This window comes from Spermophilus citellus, assembly GCF_964194105.1.
Source record: "Spermophilus citellus genome assembly, chromosome: X".
In the NCBI taxonomy this organism is placed as follows: Eukaryota; Metazoa; Chordata; class Mammalia; order Rodentia; family Sciuridae; genus Spermophilus; species Spermophilus citellus.
In genome coordinates this window covers 104,581,135-104,599,250 of record NC_138190.1, presented here as the reverse complement: position 1 = coordinate 104,599,250, position 18,116 = coordinate 104,581,135, and positions in this window count along the sequence as shown.

Genomic DNA, 18,116 nt, shown 5'->3' with positions numbered 1-18,116 from the left:
AAATTTCAATGGTGCTTTTCAAAGATACAGAAAAAGTGATACCCAAAATTCATATGAAACCACAAAAGAAACAGAATAGTTAAAGCAACTTTTAAAATTTTTTTTGTTAAAATTTTGAGACAGAGTCTCACTAAGTTTTGAGCCTAGCCTTGACCTTGTTATCCTCTTGCCTCAGCCTCCCAATTACAGGGATTACAGGCATGCATCACCATGTCCAGCTACTTAAAACAATTTTGAGCAAGAAGTACAAACCTGGAGGCATTGTACTTTCTGATGTCAAATAAGATTACAAATCTATAGTAGTTAAAATAGTATGGTACAGCAATAAAAATATGGATACATGGGCCAATGGAAAAAAGATAGATCGAGAAATAAACTCATGCATGTATAGGCAAATAATTGTGTGTGTATGTGTGTGTGTGTGTGTGTGTGTGTGTGTGTGTAGAGACTGGGGATTGAGCTCAGGGGTGCTCTACCACTATGCTATATTCTCAGCTCTTTTATTTATTTTGAGACATTGTCTTGCTTAGTTTCCTAGGCTGGTCTCAAACTTGTGATCCTCCTGTCTCAGCTTCCCAAATTGCTGTTATCACAAGGTGTGTGGCATCAATGCGGCTTGATCAAATAATCTTTGACAAGGTAATCAGGAACACACCTTGGAGAAATGATAATCTCATTGGTAAATGGTGCTGGGGAAATCTGGATATCTACATGTTAGAAAAATATATTTATATGTGTGCACACACACAGAGGATCCATATTTTACACCAGACACAAAAATCAACTCCAAACGGATTAAAGACTTGAATGTAACACTTGAAATATAAAATCCTAGGCGAATTCCATCATGACATTGATCTTGGCAATGATTTAAAAGTTTTCTTCTCTCTCTCTCTCTCTCTCTCTCTCTCTCTCTCTCTCTCTCTCTCTCTCGGGGTGCTAGGTATCAAACCCAGGTCTCATGCATGCTAGGTAAGAATTCAACTACTGAGCCACACCCCTAGTTTGCAATGATTTTTTTTAACATATGACACTAAAATCATAGGCACTGAATGCAAAACTAATAAATGGAACTACATCAGACTTCTGCACAGCAAAGGAAAGAATTAGATAAAATATTTGTAAACAAGGTATCTAATAAGAGGTTAATACCCTGGCTTGGGTTGTGGCTCAGCAGTAGAGTGCTCATCTTGCAGGTGCAAGGCCCTGGGTTTGATTCTCATCACCATATAAAAATAAATAAATGGAACGAAGGAGGGCTAGGCATATAGCTCAGTTGGTAGAGTGTTTGCCTTGCATACACAAGGGCCTGGGTTCAATTCAAAACAACGACAACAACAACAATATATATATATATATATATATATATATATATATATATATATATATATATATATTTTTTTTTTTTAAAGAGGTTAATACCCAAAATATATAAGGAATCATTTAATTTAGTGGGGTGTTTTTGGTGCCAGGGATTGAACACAGGGGCACTTAACCACTGAGCCACATCCCCAGCTCTTTTTTATATTTTTTTTAGAGACAAGGTCTTACAGAGTTACTTCGCAAGCCTCCTGCCTCAGCCTTACAGGTGTGCACCTCTGTGTCTGGTTTATAATTCAGTTTTAATAAGTCCAAAATTCTCCCCCCCATAAAAATTACACATAAACCCACTAAAAAATGGGCAGAGGATCTGAACAGACATTTTTTCCAAAGAATACATAGAAATGGCTAATAGTTATATGAAAATGTGCACAGCATCACTAATAATTGGAGAAATGCAAATTGAAACCATAATGAGCTATTACCTCATACCTATTAGGATAGATAATATCAAAATACTAAAAGATAAGAACTGTTGGTGAGCCCTATGGAGAAAAGGGAACTCTTTCACATTGTGGTGCTAATGTAAATTCTACAGTTATTATGAAAGTACCATATGATCCAGCAATCCCAGAAATCCCATCTCTGGGTAAATACTCAAAGGAAATAAAATCACTATCTCTAATGTACTTCCATGTTCCATTCAGCCTTATTCATAATAACCAAGAATGGAAACCACTTAAGTATCTATTGATAGATGAATGCATAAATTAAACACATAACACATGCACAGATGCACACGTGCACACACATACACAAATAAAAATTTTATTCAGACTTAAAAATGAGGAAAGACTGATTTCTGACAACAATGATGAACTTAAATTACATTATGCTAAATGAAACAAGCCAGCTTCAGGAAGGCAAGTACTGCATATTTGTGCTTATATTTGGAACTAAAGTAGTCAAACATTGATACACAGAGTTGACTCGTGGTTAGCAGGGTCAGATTGAAGGAAATGGGGAGATGTTGGCCAAGGGGTAGACGATTTCAGTTATAGGGGAATGAATTCTGAAGTTCTAATGGTGACTATAGTTAATAATAATGTATTACATACTTCAAATTTATTAACAGCAGATTGTAAGTTTTCTTACTCCAGGAAAAGAAAAGGTAATTATGGAGATGACAGGTATGTTACTTAACTTGATTTCAGTAATCACTTCTCAATAATAAATATATCAAACATCATGGTGTACATCATGTATGGCCATATATATGTTTTATCAAATGCACCTCAATAAAGCCCAGAGGAAAAAAGACTACCACCAGACCACTTTCAACTCCTTATGACACTGAATCAATAATCAAAGGACCTTAATGTGCTGAGGAGATTGAAATTAGACACCTACTTTCACAATGGAGGTAAGGAAGACTAGTTTAAGCAGATTTCCTTGAGTGTGAATGGGCCGTCTTCAATCTACTGAAGGCCTATATAGAACAAAATGTTGAGTAAGAAAGAATTATGTCTGTGATTTCAATGGGAGGTGTCCCCAAAAAGCTCATGAGTGAGACAATGCAAGAAGTTTTAAAGGACAAGCAATTGGATTATGAGAGCCTTAAACCAATCATTTCTCCTCCAATTGGCTCCAGTAGCAAAGCAGCTTGCAGGGAAATGGATGGCACTAGAGCAGATTATGCTTAGTGAAGCTAGCCAATCCCTAAAAAACAAATACCAAATGTCTTCTTTGATATAATGAGAGCAACTATGAACAGAGCAGGGAGGAAGAGTAGGAAGAAAAGATTAACATTAAACAGAGACATGAGATGGGAGGGAAAGGGAGAGAAAAGGGAAATTGCATGGAAATGAAGGGAGACCCTCATTGCTATACAAAATTACATATAAGAGGTTGTGAGGGGAATGGGAAAATAAACAAGGAGAGAAATGAATTACAGTAGATGGGGTAGAGAGAGAAGATGGGAGGGGAGGGGAGGGGGGATAGTAGGGGATAGGAAAGGTAGCAGAATACAACAATTACTAATAGGGCATTATGTAAAATCATTTCTCTGACTGCTAGAGATGGAGAACATTTTTTCATGTACTTGTTGATTGATTGTATATCCTCCTCTGAGAAGTGTCTGTTCAGGTCCTTGGCCCATTTGTTGATTGGGTTATTTGTTATCTTATTGTCTAATTTTTTGAGTTCTTTGTACATTCTGGATATTAGGGCTCTATCTGAAGTGTGAGGAGTAAAAATTTGTTCCCAGGATGTAGGCTCCCTATTTACCTCTCTTATTGTTTCTCTTGCTGAGAAAAAAACTTTTAAGTTTAATTTAATTTTTAATTTTCTTAATAATTAGTGATGTCAGACAACTCTTGATGTGCCAAATTAACATCTTTATGTCCTATTTAACAAATGTTGGTTAAAAATATTTTCCTGTAATTTTTGTTGTATTATTATCAGCTTTTTAGATTTTATTTTATGTTAGGTTATTTATTTTTTATTGAGTTCCAACATTTGAAAAATATATTCTGGATGTATGGTGCATTTTAACAAAATTTTAAATATGGTATCATGTATCAAATACTTAAATAAAAATGGAGATATATAAATTTTCTCAGAATGATAGTCACTTCCAATTCTTTGAGACAGAACTAGATGGCTTTCCCTGGAGCTTTCACTTCTTGTGCCACAATGCTCACATGTGGTTTTCAGAATACATTTTATTCAAGTCAGAGGATGCCAAAAGAAGTAAATGTTAAAACCTCTCCCAGTTCAGTGATACTTTAAATTTGGATGCTCTTTCCCAATTCGCCTGCTGCTGTTTACATTTAAGAGTCTTTACATAGCTACTCCATGCATTCTGTTCAAATTTTATGGTTGTATTCAGTGGAAGAGATCAGTGAAATGTGCTTATTTTATATAATTTGGAACCAGACTAATGTTCCTACTCTCATAGATTTTTACTACTATTTTTACCTTACAAATACACAGATAACCCAGAAACTAATGCCATTTTTTTTCCTAAGAGACACAAATATCAGTGTTGGAAATACCCAGAAACTAATAACCATGGCTGGCATTAGATGACATCAGCACTGGCAAGTAAGATGTATAAAATATTCTTCATTCAATGAACAACACCTGTGCATATTAATCTCCTAATAATGCAGTGGAAGAATTTGGTTCTCACAGTTGTGCCACATAAAACTCTCCTTTCCTTTAAAAAAATAAAAAAACAGTATTTTATTGTGATAAATAATTCAATTACATATTTCTCAGCTTGACTCTCAATACAGATAAGCAAAATGTTTTCTCATTGTGCAGAGTTCTGTGCCAATAACTTATCCCAAACTCACCATTTTATTTTTATTTTGGGGGGGTATGGAGATTGAACTCAGGGGCATTCAACCACTTAGCCACATCTCCAGCTTTATTTTGTATTTTCTTTAGAGACAGGGTCTCACTGAGTTGCTTAGTGCCTCGCCATTGCTCAGGCTGGCTTTGAACTCTCAATCTTCCTGTCTGAACCTCCCAAGCCACTGGGATTACAGGCATGTGCCACCGCTCCTGGTTTAAACTCCCCATTTTAAAGGAAGAATTTTAAACATTTTATTTAGTATAATATCTCTTTGTATCCTAAAGTGCCAAATAAAATGGAAAGTTTTCTTTTAATATATAGGCTTATTTATATAAAACAATATATAAATAATCACCATATATATCCACAAGATACTAATTAAAAGAAACTTTATTTGAAGAAAATCACTTTTAATAAAATGGCTTTATTGAGATACAATTCACAGATAATACAATTTACCTATTTAATGTATATACATACATAAATATATATAAATATATATACATATACATATATATGTATGTGTGTGTGTGTATATATATATATATATATATATATATCTCCAATGGTGGTTTTTGTTTTGTTCAAAGAGTTGTATAGTGGTCATAACAATTTTAGAATATTTTTGCCACCCAAGATGAAACTCAAAAATTATTAATTATCATTCCCCCTTTCTCTCCCACCATCTATCCACGTACCTTCCACCAACTCCTAGTAATCATCTATTTACTGTCTCTATTCCTACTATCTAATTATAATTACATAGCCATTGACCATCATCTCTTTCTCCCTCCCTGTCCTCTAAACACCCAAACCTCTGATAACTATCATTCAACTCTACTTTCTAGATTCTACATATGAGTGACATCTTGTATTTGTTTGTCTTTTTGTGCTTGTCATTTTTCAACCAACATAATGTTCTTTAGGTTCATTTGTGTTGTCACGAGTGACAACATTTTATTTGTTGTTATGGCTGAATGTTATTCCATATGTGTATGTATGTATGCATACAAATTTTCTTTATCATTCATCCATTGATGAACAATTAGATTAATTCAGTTGCTCTTGAAATATGCTTTGGGATTAGAAATATCTCAGATTGCAGCCCTTGTTTCATATTACTCATCAAAGAACAGAAGTGTCAACAGCCTTTCAAGGAAAATCATGCATAAGAGCAACATACTCTTGTTGTTTAATAATTTTCAAATTTCAAACTTTGTCTGAAATATTTCCCAAAGTTTCAGAAATGGACAGCCCAAACATTTATTTCCCACATTTTTCTTAGGCTTATTATTTACATTTATATTAAACCCTCCTGGAAAACCTGAGATTTAACTACATTTTTTTGTTTATGAGATAAACACAATAGATGTATTAAATATTTCTTTGTGTTTCCTAGATCGGAATCAACTGAAAAATGAGAATTGGGTAGCAGAGAGATTGGCAACAAATCATTAGCCTAATCCTTGATAATATTTAACCAAACTGCTTTCCAAATACTTTATCCAGAAGTAGAGAGGTTTATTTATCTAGTCTGACATTGCTAGAAAATCACAGCCCTCACCATCTTCCAGCACCACAGTTCATGTTTATTTTAACTTGTGGCATACAGAAAGCAAGTTTAAATCCCCATTTTGGATATTAAGATCCAAAGACGAAATAAGGGGCTGGGAGTGGGCTGGGTGGTAGAATGCTGGCCCTACCATATGTGAGGTCCTGGCTTCAATACCTAGAAAGGAAGGAGGAGGAGAAAAGACTGATCCGGTTTCACTTAATTTTTTTTTTCCTCTAAGCTTACCAAGGTCATCAGACGTCCAACCCAAGGAAGGGAAGGCCTAGGAGAGAGATCATGAGTGTCACTCTGGAAATAAGCTTCCAGAGAAATGGATTATCTCCAACCCATTCTTATGTTCCACTAGGATTTTGTTCTCTTAACACCATGAATTTAATGTATGGAAAACCAAGTGTGTAGCTGCATCATTCTCTCATCAGATTTTATTAGAGGTACTTTTCTTCCCATCTAGTATATTTAAACATTTTACTTGCCAATTGAGCCCTGTTTCCGTCACAAGAGTCATAAACTGACTGTGGACTTTATCTAGCCACCTGCTCTCATAAGCAAGATTCCGCACATATGTGGCAGCCAAGTGTTCACTTACAAACATAGCCTTGCTTTCTCTGTAGTCCTAGCCCTCTGCTGTAAGTTTACTATCTCTTTTATTTCTCATCCCATAATATCCATCTATGTTGCTCAATATAGTACGTCACAGGTTCTAAGAATATCACAATATAAGATATACCATTAGCAATAATATAGAGATGCTTTAAATTTAGAAGCAAAACCCTCCTTTTCCTTTATGAATCTCAAATAAATGATAAAAGAAATAAATACAATTATTTTGCTCTTGTGTCAAACTAAATTAAAATTCCCAAAATGTAAAGTCCTGCCCAATGCTTTCTTTTCTTTTTAATTTTGGCCAAAGGGGTTCCTGATGCCTGGATAGTACTGAGCTTATTTCAGCAGCTACCTTCTAGGATGTAGATTGAGTACAGTACTTTCAAAGCCTCAGAAATAATAAGAGTTGAATGTCAATATTTTATAACTCTTACTATTTTTCCATGTAAAGAAAGAGCTGTACTTAATAGATTTGATTTCCATCATTCTCTTTCATTTAGTTCATTCAATAAATACTGGATACTTTGTTTAAGGCACTAGAGATAGAGCAGAAAAAAAGAGAAGCAAAAATCATATGGGGTCCTAAGCTTCCATATTCTAGGAAGTTTTCATGGGCATGAATATAAGATAAAAGCAACTTCAAATTTTAAGACAATTATCCTGTCCAATTATGTTCCTGTAACAGAGTATATGGTGTTGCCAACGTCCATATAAATGATTGAATGATATTTGATGAAAGGAAGGTACGTGGACAAAATCTTGTCTTACTATTGTCAATCATTTAATGTAACTTGCTCAGATGATAATGCCTAATCAATAACTGAAAGGGAAAAATCTCATTTCAAGGGTCAATTATGGAACCATATTATGTAAATGTATGGATTAATGGGGGAGACCCACTTATGAATCCATTTTTTCCCTTTTTCTTACCTAATTGGTGTGGCTAGAATTTTCAGTAAATTGTTGTATAGAATTGATAGAAGCAAACATTATTGTCTGGTTACTGATATTAGAGGGAAATATTTCAGTCTTTCACTAGTGTGTATGATATTAGCTCTGAGTTTTCCTTAGATGCCTTTTGTCAGGGTGAGGAAGTTCTTTTCTATTCCTGGATCATTTTTAAAACAATATGAATTTATTATCTTACAGTTCCATCATTCAGAAGTCTGATAAGTGTCTCACTGAACTAAATCAAGATATAGGTAGGGTTTTGCTCTTTTCTGTAGATTCTAGAGGAAATTAATTTCTTTGCCTTCTCCAGATTCACTGTACTTCTTAACTTCCTCTTCCTACACTTTCAAACCAGCAATAGTGGATAGTGTTTCTTACATTGAATCATTCAGACTCATTTTTATGCCTCCCTTTTTTATTTTTCTCCCCTAGCTTCATTAAGGTATGGTTCACAAATAGAAATTGTATATATTTCCAGTGTATGATGTGATGTTTTGACACATGTATATATTGTGAAATGATTAAATCAAGGTAGTACATATATTCATCACCTCAGAAATATTTTTTTGTGATGAGAACATTTAAGGTAGTTTTTTAGAAAGTTCCAAGTATAAAATACATTGTGTTAAGTATAATCACTATGTTATTCGATAGATCTCCAGAATTTATTCATTCTGCATAACTGAAACTTTGTGATCTTTGATCAACATCTTCCCTTTGCATGCCTCAGCCCCAAACTCTGGTAACCTCCATTCTATTCTTTACTTTTTTGAGTCAATTATTTTAGTTTTTCCATGAAAGTGAGTTAATGCAGTATTTCTCTTGCTGTGCCTAATTTATTCCACTTATCAAAATGTCCTCCAGGCTCATCCATGTTGTCACAAAAATGATAGGATTTTGTTCTCTTCTATGGCTGAATAGTATTCCATTGTGTACATGTACCAAATTTTCTTTACCCATTCATCATAAATGCACTTTTATATTGTTTACATTTATTGGCATTATAAATAATACTTCAGTGAACCTGGGAGTGCAGATATCTCTTTGAAAGTAATTTTATGTTCTTTGAGTATTTACTATGAAATAAGATTGCTGAATCATTTGGTAGTAATATTTTTAAGTTTTTTGAGGAAATCCCACTGTTTTTCATAATGGTTTATACTAATTTATATTCCTACCAACAGTGTATAAGTGTTATCTTTTCTTTGCATCTTCACCAGAATTTGTTAGATTCTGTGTTTTTGTTAATTGTCATACTAATAAGTATCAGATGATATAGCTTTATGGCTTTAATTTGCATCTTCCTGATCTTCCTGATCTTTGGTGAAGAAATTGTAGTTATAAATGGACAGCATACCTTTGTTTATTTTTATGTGGTGCTGAGGATTGAACTCAGTGCCTCACACATGCTAGGCAAGCAGTCTTCCACTGAGCTACAGCCCCAGACCTGAGCCTTCTTTTCATATACCCATTGGCCATTTGTATGTCTTCTTTTAAGACATATCTGTTCAGGTCATCTGCCCATTTTTAAATAGAGTTATTTGTTTTCTTGCTATTGAGTTCTATATAAATTTTGGATATTAACCCTTATTAGATGTATGGTTCACAAATATTTTCTTCCATTCCATGAGTTGTCCATTGACTCTGCTGATTGTTTACTTTTCTGTGCATTTCTAGGCAGTTTCTTCCTCTTGTTGTACAATTCCCTTATGTATATTGCTTGTTTAGTGGTTATGAATTCCCTTAGTTTACACTTGATTTGGAGGATCTTTATTTCTTTAATTCTGAAGGATAACTTGACTGAGATAGTAATCTAGGTTGTCAGTTGTTGATTTCTTTTAGAACTTGAAATACATCATTCCATTCTTTCTTGGCTGAATCATATGGTAGTTCTATTTTTAATTTTTTTGAGGAAATACCATATGTTAATATGAAGAAAAGATGACACTTATACACTGTTGGTGGGAATGTAAATTAGTGTAAACCATTATGAAAAATGGTATGAGATTTCCTCAAAATCATTAAAAATAGAACTACTCTATGATTCAGCAATCTTATTTCATAGTAAATACCCAATAAACATAAAATCACTTTCAAAGAGATATCTGTACTCCCAGGTTCAAAGCATTATTTATAATGCCAAGAAGCCCATTTTGATAGGTTTACCTTTAAATGTGACTTGGCATTCCTCTCTTGCAGATTTTAATATTTTTTCTTTGTTCTGTACTTTTGACAGTTTACTGTCATGGAAAGGTTCTTTTGGGGCCATGTCTATTTTGGGTTCTCAAACCTCCTCTTCATAGATGTCTGTCTTTTCCAAAATTCATGAAGCTTTCTGCTATTATTTGGCTGAATAATTTTTCTATGCTTTCAACCTGTAGTTCTTCTACCTTGTCTATTCTTATTATCAGAGGTGTGGTCGGTGACTCAGAGATCTTGTAGGTTCTGTTCATACTTTCCCATTTATTTATTTATTGATATGGGGGACTGAACCCAAGGGTTTATTTTTTTAACCACTGAGCTATATTGACTCTAGCTGCTGCTGCTGCTGCTGCTCCTGCTCCTCCTCCTCCTCATCCTCATCATCATCATCATCATGGTATCACTTAATTGCTGACGGTCTTGCTAAATTGCAGAGATGGCTTCAAATTTGAGCTCCTCCTGCCTCAGAATCCCAAGTTGCTGGTATTACTATATTTTTATTTACTACTGTCTGAATATGATTATTCCTTAACTTTGTCTTCAACCTGGTTATTCTTTCTTTTACTACTCTAGACTGTTGGTTAGGTTTTTGACTGAGGTGTTAATATGATTATTAAGCTTTTCATTTCCAATATTTCTGTTTGATTTTTTTTCAAAATCTCTATCTCCTTATCTAATTGCTCATTCATATCCTGCATTATATTCCTTAGTTTATCTACCCCTTTATTTGTATCCTCTTGGAATTCATTGAGCTTTTAAAAATCATTATTTTAAACTATTTTTCTAGCATTTCATATATGTTGCTATCTTTGGAATCAGTTACTAGAGAGGTTAGGAGGTGTCACATTGCCTTGTTTTTTCATATTTCTTATGTTTCTGTTTATATTTGTGTATCAGTTGTAATGGAAATTTCTTCACTTTTATATATACTGTGCTGAGGCCTGAGAGAATTTCTTTCTCTGTAGGTCTTGCAAGAGTGGGGTACCTCTAGTAGTTCAGGCAAGTCTGTGGTGTAGCCAACAGAATATATATAGTGAACCCTCTCTGATTATTCCTCCAGTCTTGTCACCAGTGTTTGGTCTGAGAGGGTATGGGAGCAACCTATTCTGAGGATCCTCAGAAATGCAAAGTCTGAAACAGTACTGTCATTTCTCTCTGCTTTTGCCATATGGTGGTGAATGTCCAGGAGTAGTATTTTAGGTCCTCTCTAGCTATAATCTATTTGGGGCCAGGTCTATGGTTTGTGGATTTTATTTCCCCTTTTCTTTAAGTTGAAGTATCCATCAAGGTTTGAGCAGGTATAGGTCATATTTAGAGTAAAATGGTCCAGATTCTCTGAGCTGTGCTGGGAGTGTAGCTCAGTGACAGTACCCATCTAATGTGCTCAAGGGGCCAGGCTCAAACTCAGAATTGCATAGGAATATGAAAACAACAAAACAAAACAAAAAAGCAGATACAGAAATATGTAAAAATCAAGTAAAAACAACATCAACCACAACACCACAAACAACAGAAAAAATGGGGAAAATAATATAGAATAAACTAAAAGGTTAAAATATGAAAAAATAATTTAAGAAGGAAAATTAAAAAGTCATAAAGAGAAATAAAAAATAGAACAAGGCAGGAGAAATATGAAAAGTGGAATGAAAAGAGAAGAAAATGTTAGATATTAAATATTGAAAGGTTAAATGTTAAATATTTTAAAAAAAACTTTGTTATGCTTATATATGGATATATGACCAGTGTAACTCCCCATCATGTGCAATCACAAGAATGGGATCAAAATCATAATGAGTTCCACCCCATGTATGTATGTATGTTAAAAGACACCCTAATGTCATGTATATCTAAAAACATCAAGTAAATAAATAAAACAGTGTTAACATAAAAAGCAACAAAAGATATAATTTACCTTTCCACCAACATGCTGGATTGTGCATCAAAGTGTTTGCAACTGATTCTGATCAGAGCTTTTTTTTTTTTTTTCATTGTTTTCTTAGGCTAAGCAACCCTTGGAGAGAGCAAATTCTGGGGATTATTTGCCCACTTCTTTCCTTTGTGTGGCTTACCAGGTGACTAAAGGGAATAGTTTGTAGCTGGAACCAGTTGGAATGCATCTCAGCTCCCTTGCACACCAGAATGAGCTAGGACAGAATTCAGAGCTCCCCATATAGTTTTACTCTGGATTTATTTTGGTTATATATTCTGAGAGCAGGTCATATTCCAACATTGTAGCATGGAATGTGGAACTTGGCTAGCACTGGTTGCCTCCTGAGTTTTTGTGCTGTGCATTCCAATGGCAGGGCTGATATAGGGTCCTACTTTGTGTCAACTACTTTGGTGCTTTTTTGGATTGCTTATGCTGAGGACTAGAAGATACTATGGAGTCACAATTATCTGTGCAGAGGGAGTGGTGATAGCTCTGTGCTAGCCAACACCCATGACTTCAGTCTTCTGAGACATAACTCCTTCTTCTTACCCCAGACTCCTGCAACTATCTTCCCAAATCACAAGTTTTATAGGGAAAGTGTCCTCTATTCCCTTACACGTCACAGTCTAGTTTCCCAACACACAGAATTCTCAGTAGGTTTGTGTCAGAAGCTCTCTCCGAAAGCTACACTGACTGGTAAACCAGTGTGTCAGCATTGCCACAGGGGCATGGAAACAAGAAAATGCAAGGGCCTTTGATTCCCAGAGCACTAAACTCAGACAAGAGCTTCTCAAGATGGTTCCGTGTTACAGTACTCTGAGACTACTCTGGGAAGTTCAGAGAACTTCTCCAAAGCCAGTTTGCTATGCAGGCCTATTTTCTAGCAGTTGCTGCTTCCTGTGCTAGTGGTGCTCACTGAACTCTCCCTCTTTCACCTCTGTTCCCATCATCTGTAGTGCAGTAGTGTACAGTAATAACCAAGGCCTAGAAGCAATAGGCTATACATGTATCCTAGGTATGTAGTATCTATCTAGATTTGAATAAGTACACTCTCTACAATGTTTACACAATAATGAAATTGCCTGATGGTGTATTTCTCAGAAGGCATACCCATTGCTAAATGAAGTATGATTTTATATATCACATATTGGTTTTCTATTCATTCTTCCATGGGCATCCTATTTACTGTTGCCAATTTTCATTAGATTCCAGAGTTCCAAATAAGTTAATTCTGACTCTCTTTGCCAACTTGTTTGTTGCATTAGTGGATTGACATATCCTTAAAATTCTCAACTCTATAATTAGAGTGACTCCACTCTAATAAATATATTTTTAACATATATTTAATGGTGAAATCAACATTTTAAGTATGCATAATGTACTATAATTTTTCAGTGTTATAATTTTTAATTGCAAATATCTTGGCTTAATGTATGTCTTCCTCTTAAAAAATTAACTTACTAAATGAAAACGGGTAGTTACCCATCTGTTATGGTTTGGATATGAGGTGTACCCCAAAAGGTCCTGTTAATGCAGGAATGATCATAGGTAAATGATTAGATTATGAGAGCTGTTACTTAATCAGTCCATCCTAGTTTAAATCAACTGGGTTAACTATAGCCATGTGGGGTGTGGCTGAAGAAGTTGGGTCCATGGGGGAAGGCCCTAGAATGGTATATCTTCATATGGCTCTCCTTTCCCTTTTTCTCTCTGCTTCCTGACCCCACTATGAACTGAGCAACTTTCCTCTGCTGCACCCTTCCTACTTGATGTGCTGCCTCAACTTGGGTTCAGAGCAATGGAATTGGCCATATTTGGACTGAGACCCATGAAACTGTGAGCTCCAAATAAAAATTTCCTCCTTTAAGTTGTTCTTGTTAGGTATTTTGGTCACAGCAATGCAAAAGCTAACTAAAACTCCATCTGATAGAAAATACAAAATAATTTTGATTAAAAGAGCTTATAAAAATGAGGGGGGGATCAAGACATAGATATCATTCTCCCCATAAAGCCAGGATGATATAACATCAACTACCATAGTTATTACTATGAAAAATATAATTCTATCACAAATGAGCTGCAGTTGAATCACAAAAGAGGTAAAAATGCAGTCAAGTCCAAAATAAGCACTGAGCATTCATTTTCACATCATTTTACTAGCTTTTCAAATAGTCCTTCTCACAAAAGTCTCGTTTCAATTTATGATAAGCATTTTTGGCTTCATATTTGAACTTTGAACAGTGTATATTAACCATATTTGGATAATCATCTTATTTAGCCAAATGGAGGGTTTTCCCCCTATGTCCCATTTCCAAATTCTCAGATTTTTGTACATTTACCCCTTCTAGCAGATTGGAATGATCACTTACCAGTCAGCATTTGTATTATTGGGACCAACTGGAACTATTCTATGAAATCAGATGTTAAAGCTTGCTTGATTTAAGACAAATGACTATGTATTTGAGATAAAAGTCTCAGAAAAGAGTTCTTGCTTTTTCTTCAGTTTATAACAAACTGGATGAATTCGGCATTTTTCAGCTTTGTGTCACTGTTATGAAACAACTTGTCACAGGCTACTTATGAAAAAAAAGAGAGGTTTATTTTGACTCATTGTTCTGGAGGTTCAAGTTTAAACTTGGAGAGCCCCATTGGTTTGGGCCTTTGGTAAGAGCAGCATCACGTTGTGAACATGTGTCAGATGTGTTAACATCTCATACCAGGAAGCAGAGAGAGAGAGGACAGGCCAGGGTCCCACTCTATTTTGGGGATACACCCCCAATGACCTAAGGACTTCCCACTAGGATTTACTACTTAAAACCACACAGAAACTCCTAATAATCCTGCCACCCTAGGGACCAAGCCTCTACATATGGACATTTGGGGAACACTCATCCAAACCATAGAAAGCAGTAAGTATAGACTCCAAAAGTCTAGAGTAGCCAGTTCCTGAATTCAGTGATTCCAGCTGCTTTCCACATGAGAACACATGGCTATATTATGAAGAGTCACTCAATGTTAGTTATGAAAAGCCTCGGTATTTCAAGAAACCATCCAACCACACCACTGATAAATGGGTACTCTAATAAATGCAAGGAAATTCAGGGATTGTATAGAGGGAACAATCTTGTTCAAGGCTGACAAAATTAATTATTGCATACTGAGATTTTATTCTCATATAGACTGAATAAAGCTAATGTATTAACTTTCTTTTAATTACAGAAAGTTTTCTTGCAGAAGCAAATGAAGTTGGTGATAATATATAAGAAAGCACAGAAAGTATCTCTGTCATTTGTTTGACATTTCAGTCCTTCTTCCAAAAGTAAATACCCAACATAAGGAAAATTCAGTAATTAGCTTAAGAAAAATCCAAGTTTTTATCAATAAAGCAAAAAATTCAATTGATATTTCTGAAAAACATTAATTTTTAGAATTACTGTTGCTTAATATATGACACTAGTGCCTTTTCATATCAAAATGTGAACTCTGTTTAAATATCAAATGTACTTAAGAGAAACACTATAAAACAAAATGGTATTTATTTACCTTTAATTTTATTTGAAGTGTTGGTCCATTTCATCTAAGAAATGAAAATAATGTGTTTGATGATGTTGATAGCATTTTATTATCCTTTATTGTCCATGGGATTAGTAGTAATATCACAACTTTCATTCCTGATATTGATAACTTATTTCAAGAGAGAAGTTTTTCAACACCCATAACATGAGTCCTTAGATCCACTAATTTTTGAGTGCTTTTTCTATATAGTCATTCTCTTGACAATTAATATGAAGCACAGGTACGTATGTGACTTGCTTCCATTCCCATAGTTCCATTCACATGCTTCTTATCTAGACTTTCATCTATTCAATTTCTAATCCTTCTCCTCCTTCCAATACTTTGATCAGACCAGCCAAATTAATCTCCACAGTCCAGAATACCACTTCATTAGATCCCCTGCATACAAAGTACAGTACCAAGTGTACTGCTCACAATTCAGCCAATTAGGAGTTTTCCCATCAACACTATTCCTTAGGGCTACTTTAACTGATACTGAAGTATGGCAACAGTCAATTTACATCTATTATTAACATTTAATGCTGACATCTGTGCATCAGGTTTGATATTTGCCTCTTCCATTTGTTGGTCATAGGTCACCTTCTACTCCATGAGCCCATAGAACTGAAGGGAGGGACATCATTGCAATAATTGTCAGTGTGGGGGCTGAGGTTGTGGCTCAGTGGTAGAGCGCTTGCCTAGCATGAGTGAGGCACTGGGTTCAATTCTTAGCACCACATATAAATTAATAAATAAATAAAAGTCCATCGACAACTGAAAAAAAATAAAAAAATAATAATTATTAGTGTCACAGAGATTTGTGCAACCTGATGATTTTCTTGTGCTATATCAGGCTGGATACCAATAGTATCATTTCCAACATGGGGTGGACTGCTGTTTAGCCTGTTGGACCTTAACACTTGGTGAATTTTAATGTACAGCTTATGATTGGCAGGTTCTATCATATAGTCACTTGCTGTCTATTGGGTTAGACTATTATTTATTAAGACTTAATATTATACAAGGAGTTATTTTTTAAATGGCACTTAGTTTATAGGACACAGTTTTTCCTCAGAGCCTCAGAATTCTGTGTTGCAAAACATTCTAATCCTTATAGATAATACTGGAAAAGATCTTAGCACTATCAGATATGCTGAGTCATATGGCTTTAGTGGTAGGACAACTTGTACTGTGTATCTTCAACTTGGTAGGGGACCATAATTTTCCACTGCAGCTAACATCAGATTTGGCTGAGTAGGTCACATCTTGTTTTTGTACATAAGTAATATACCAGCCACCTGTCCATACACCTAGCCCTGGAATACTACTATCTACCAGTCATTGCTACAGATTTTAGTCAATCCAAATTACCTGATTCTAATCTGATCTTGCTTCCCATTAGGGAAAAGATACTTACCTTGCCTCTCGGGGTTTGTGCTGCCACTTAGGCCCTACAATTCTGGAATCTCATCATCCTCATTGCAATATAGTTTATTTCCAACCATGGTTTGCCAATGAGAGCCAACACTTGAGATACTAAAAAATGTCAAGTGTTTCTCATCAACACATTTCTTATGATTACTGTGCCTTCTCTTCCCTCCTAGGGAAAATAGTTCAGAGATAGGTTCTGTCTTCTCACACAGTAAATCATTTCTCATACTCCTATCCCCTTGGCGATCTCACCAATTCCTCAGTACTCTGGCAAAAATGTTCCAGTAGGCTGTTTTGGTCCAAGCTTAAAAGATGCCACACCAGTAGCATATTAGGCCAACTCCAGATCTTTGAACCAATTTATAGGTGTGTGATCCCATGTTGCTAAGTTCTCCTCTATATTCACTTAGGTCCTGCTCTCCTTCCATACTAGTTTGACATCCTCAAAATGCATTCCACCATATATTATCCTATTTTATTATAGTATATATTAGCCCATTCCTACTAGTTCTTTCTGAATATAAAGTTCTTCTCCACCTAATTAGAGACTGCAATTTGCCCCCTGTGCTGTGATGATACCTTATCTTTGTTATGAGCTGGAGGCAATGAAAAATATCAGCACTGGTTGTTGACTAATACAGGTAACATCTTTTGAGGTAACTGTATCTGATGAGTTTATTGCATTTTCTCCAGAAAGAGGCTGTCCTCTGATAGCATGGGTTTAGGTGGCTGCAAATGCCAGGCTGAGGGATCAGGGGATTTTAAGTATTCAAGATTCTTACATTAATTTATATTCCAGGTCTCAGAGTTCTACTCGTCATAGATAGATGATAGGTACCTAGACAAATGGATAGAGATACCTATAAATATTATGGATGCTGTCTCCCTGAAGTCCTACAGACCTTACAAACAGATTCTGGGCCTCATATTCAGCAGTCTGCTTTATAACTGAAAATGAGAGTCTTCTAAATCCGGTTAGGGTGGATGATGGGTCAGTCTTTCCCATCAGAGATACAAACCTATGCTAGAGACCCAGCTTAGGGCAATCTTAGAGCCTTCCTTAACAACTACTCAGGCTAGAAGTAATCAGAGTCCACATTCAGTTGGACGCCAAACCCATCTTCTTCCATAACCCAAATACCATTCAGTCACCTACTCAAAGAGTATATATGTGTCTGAGGCACACCTGC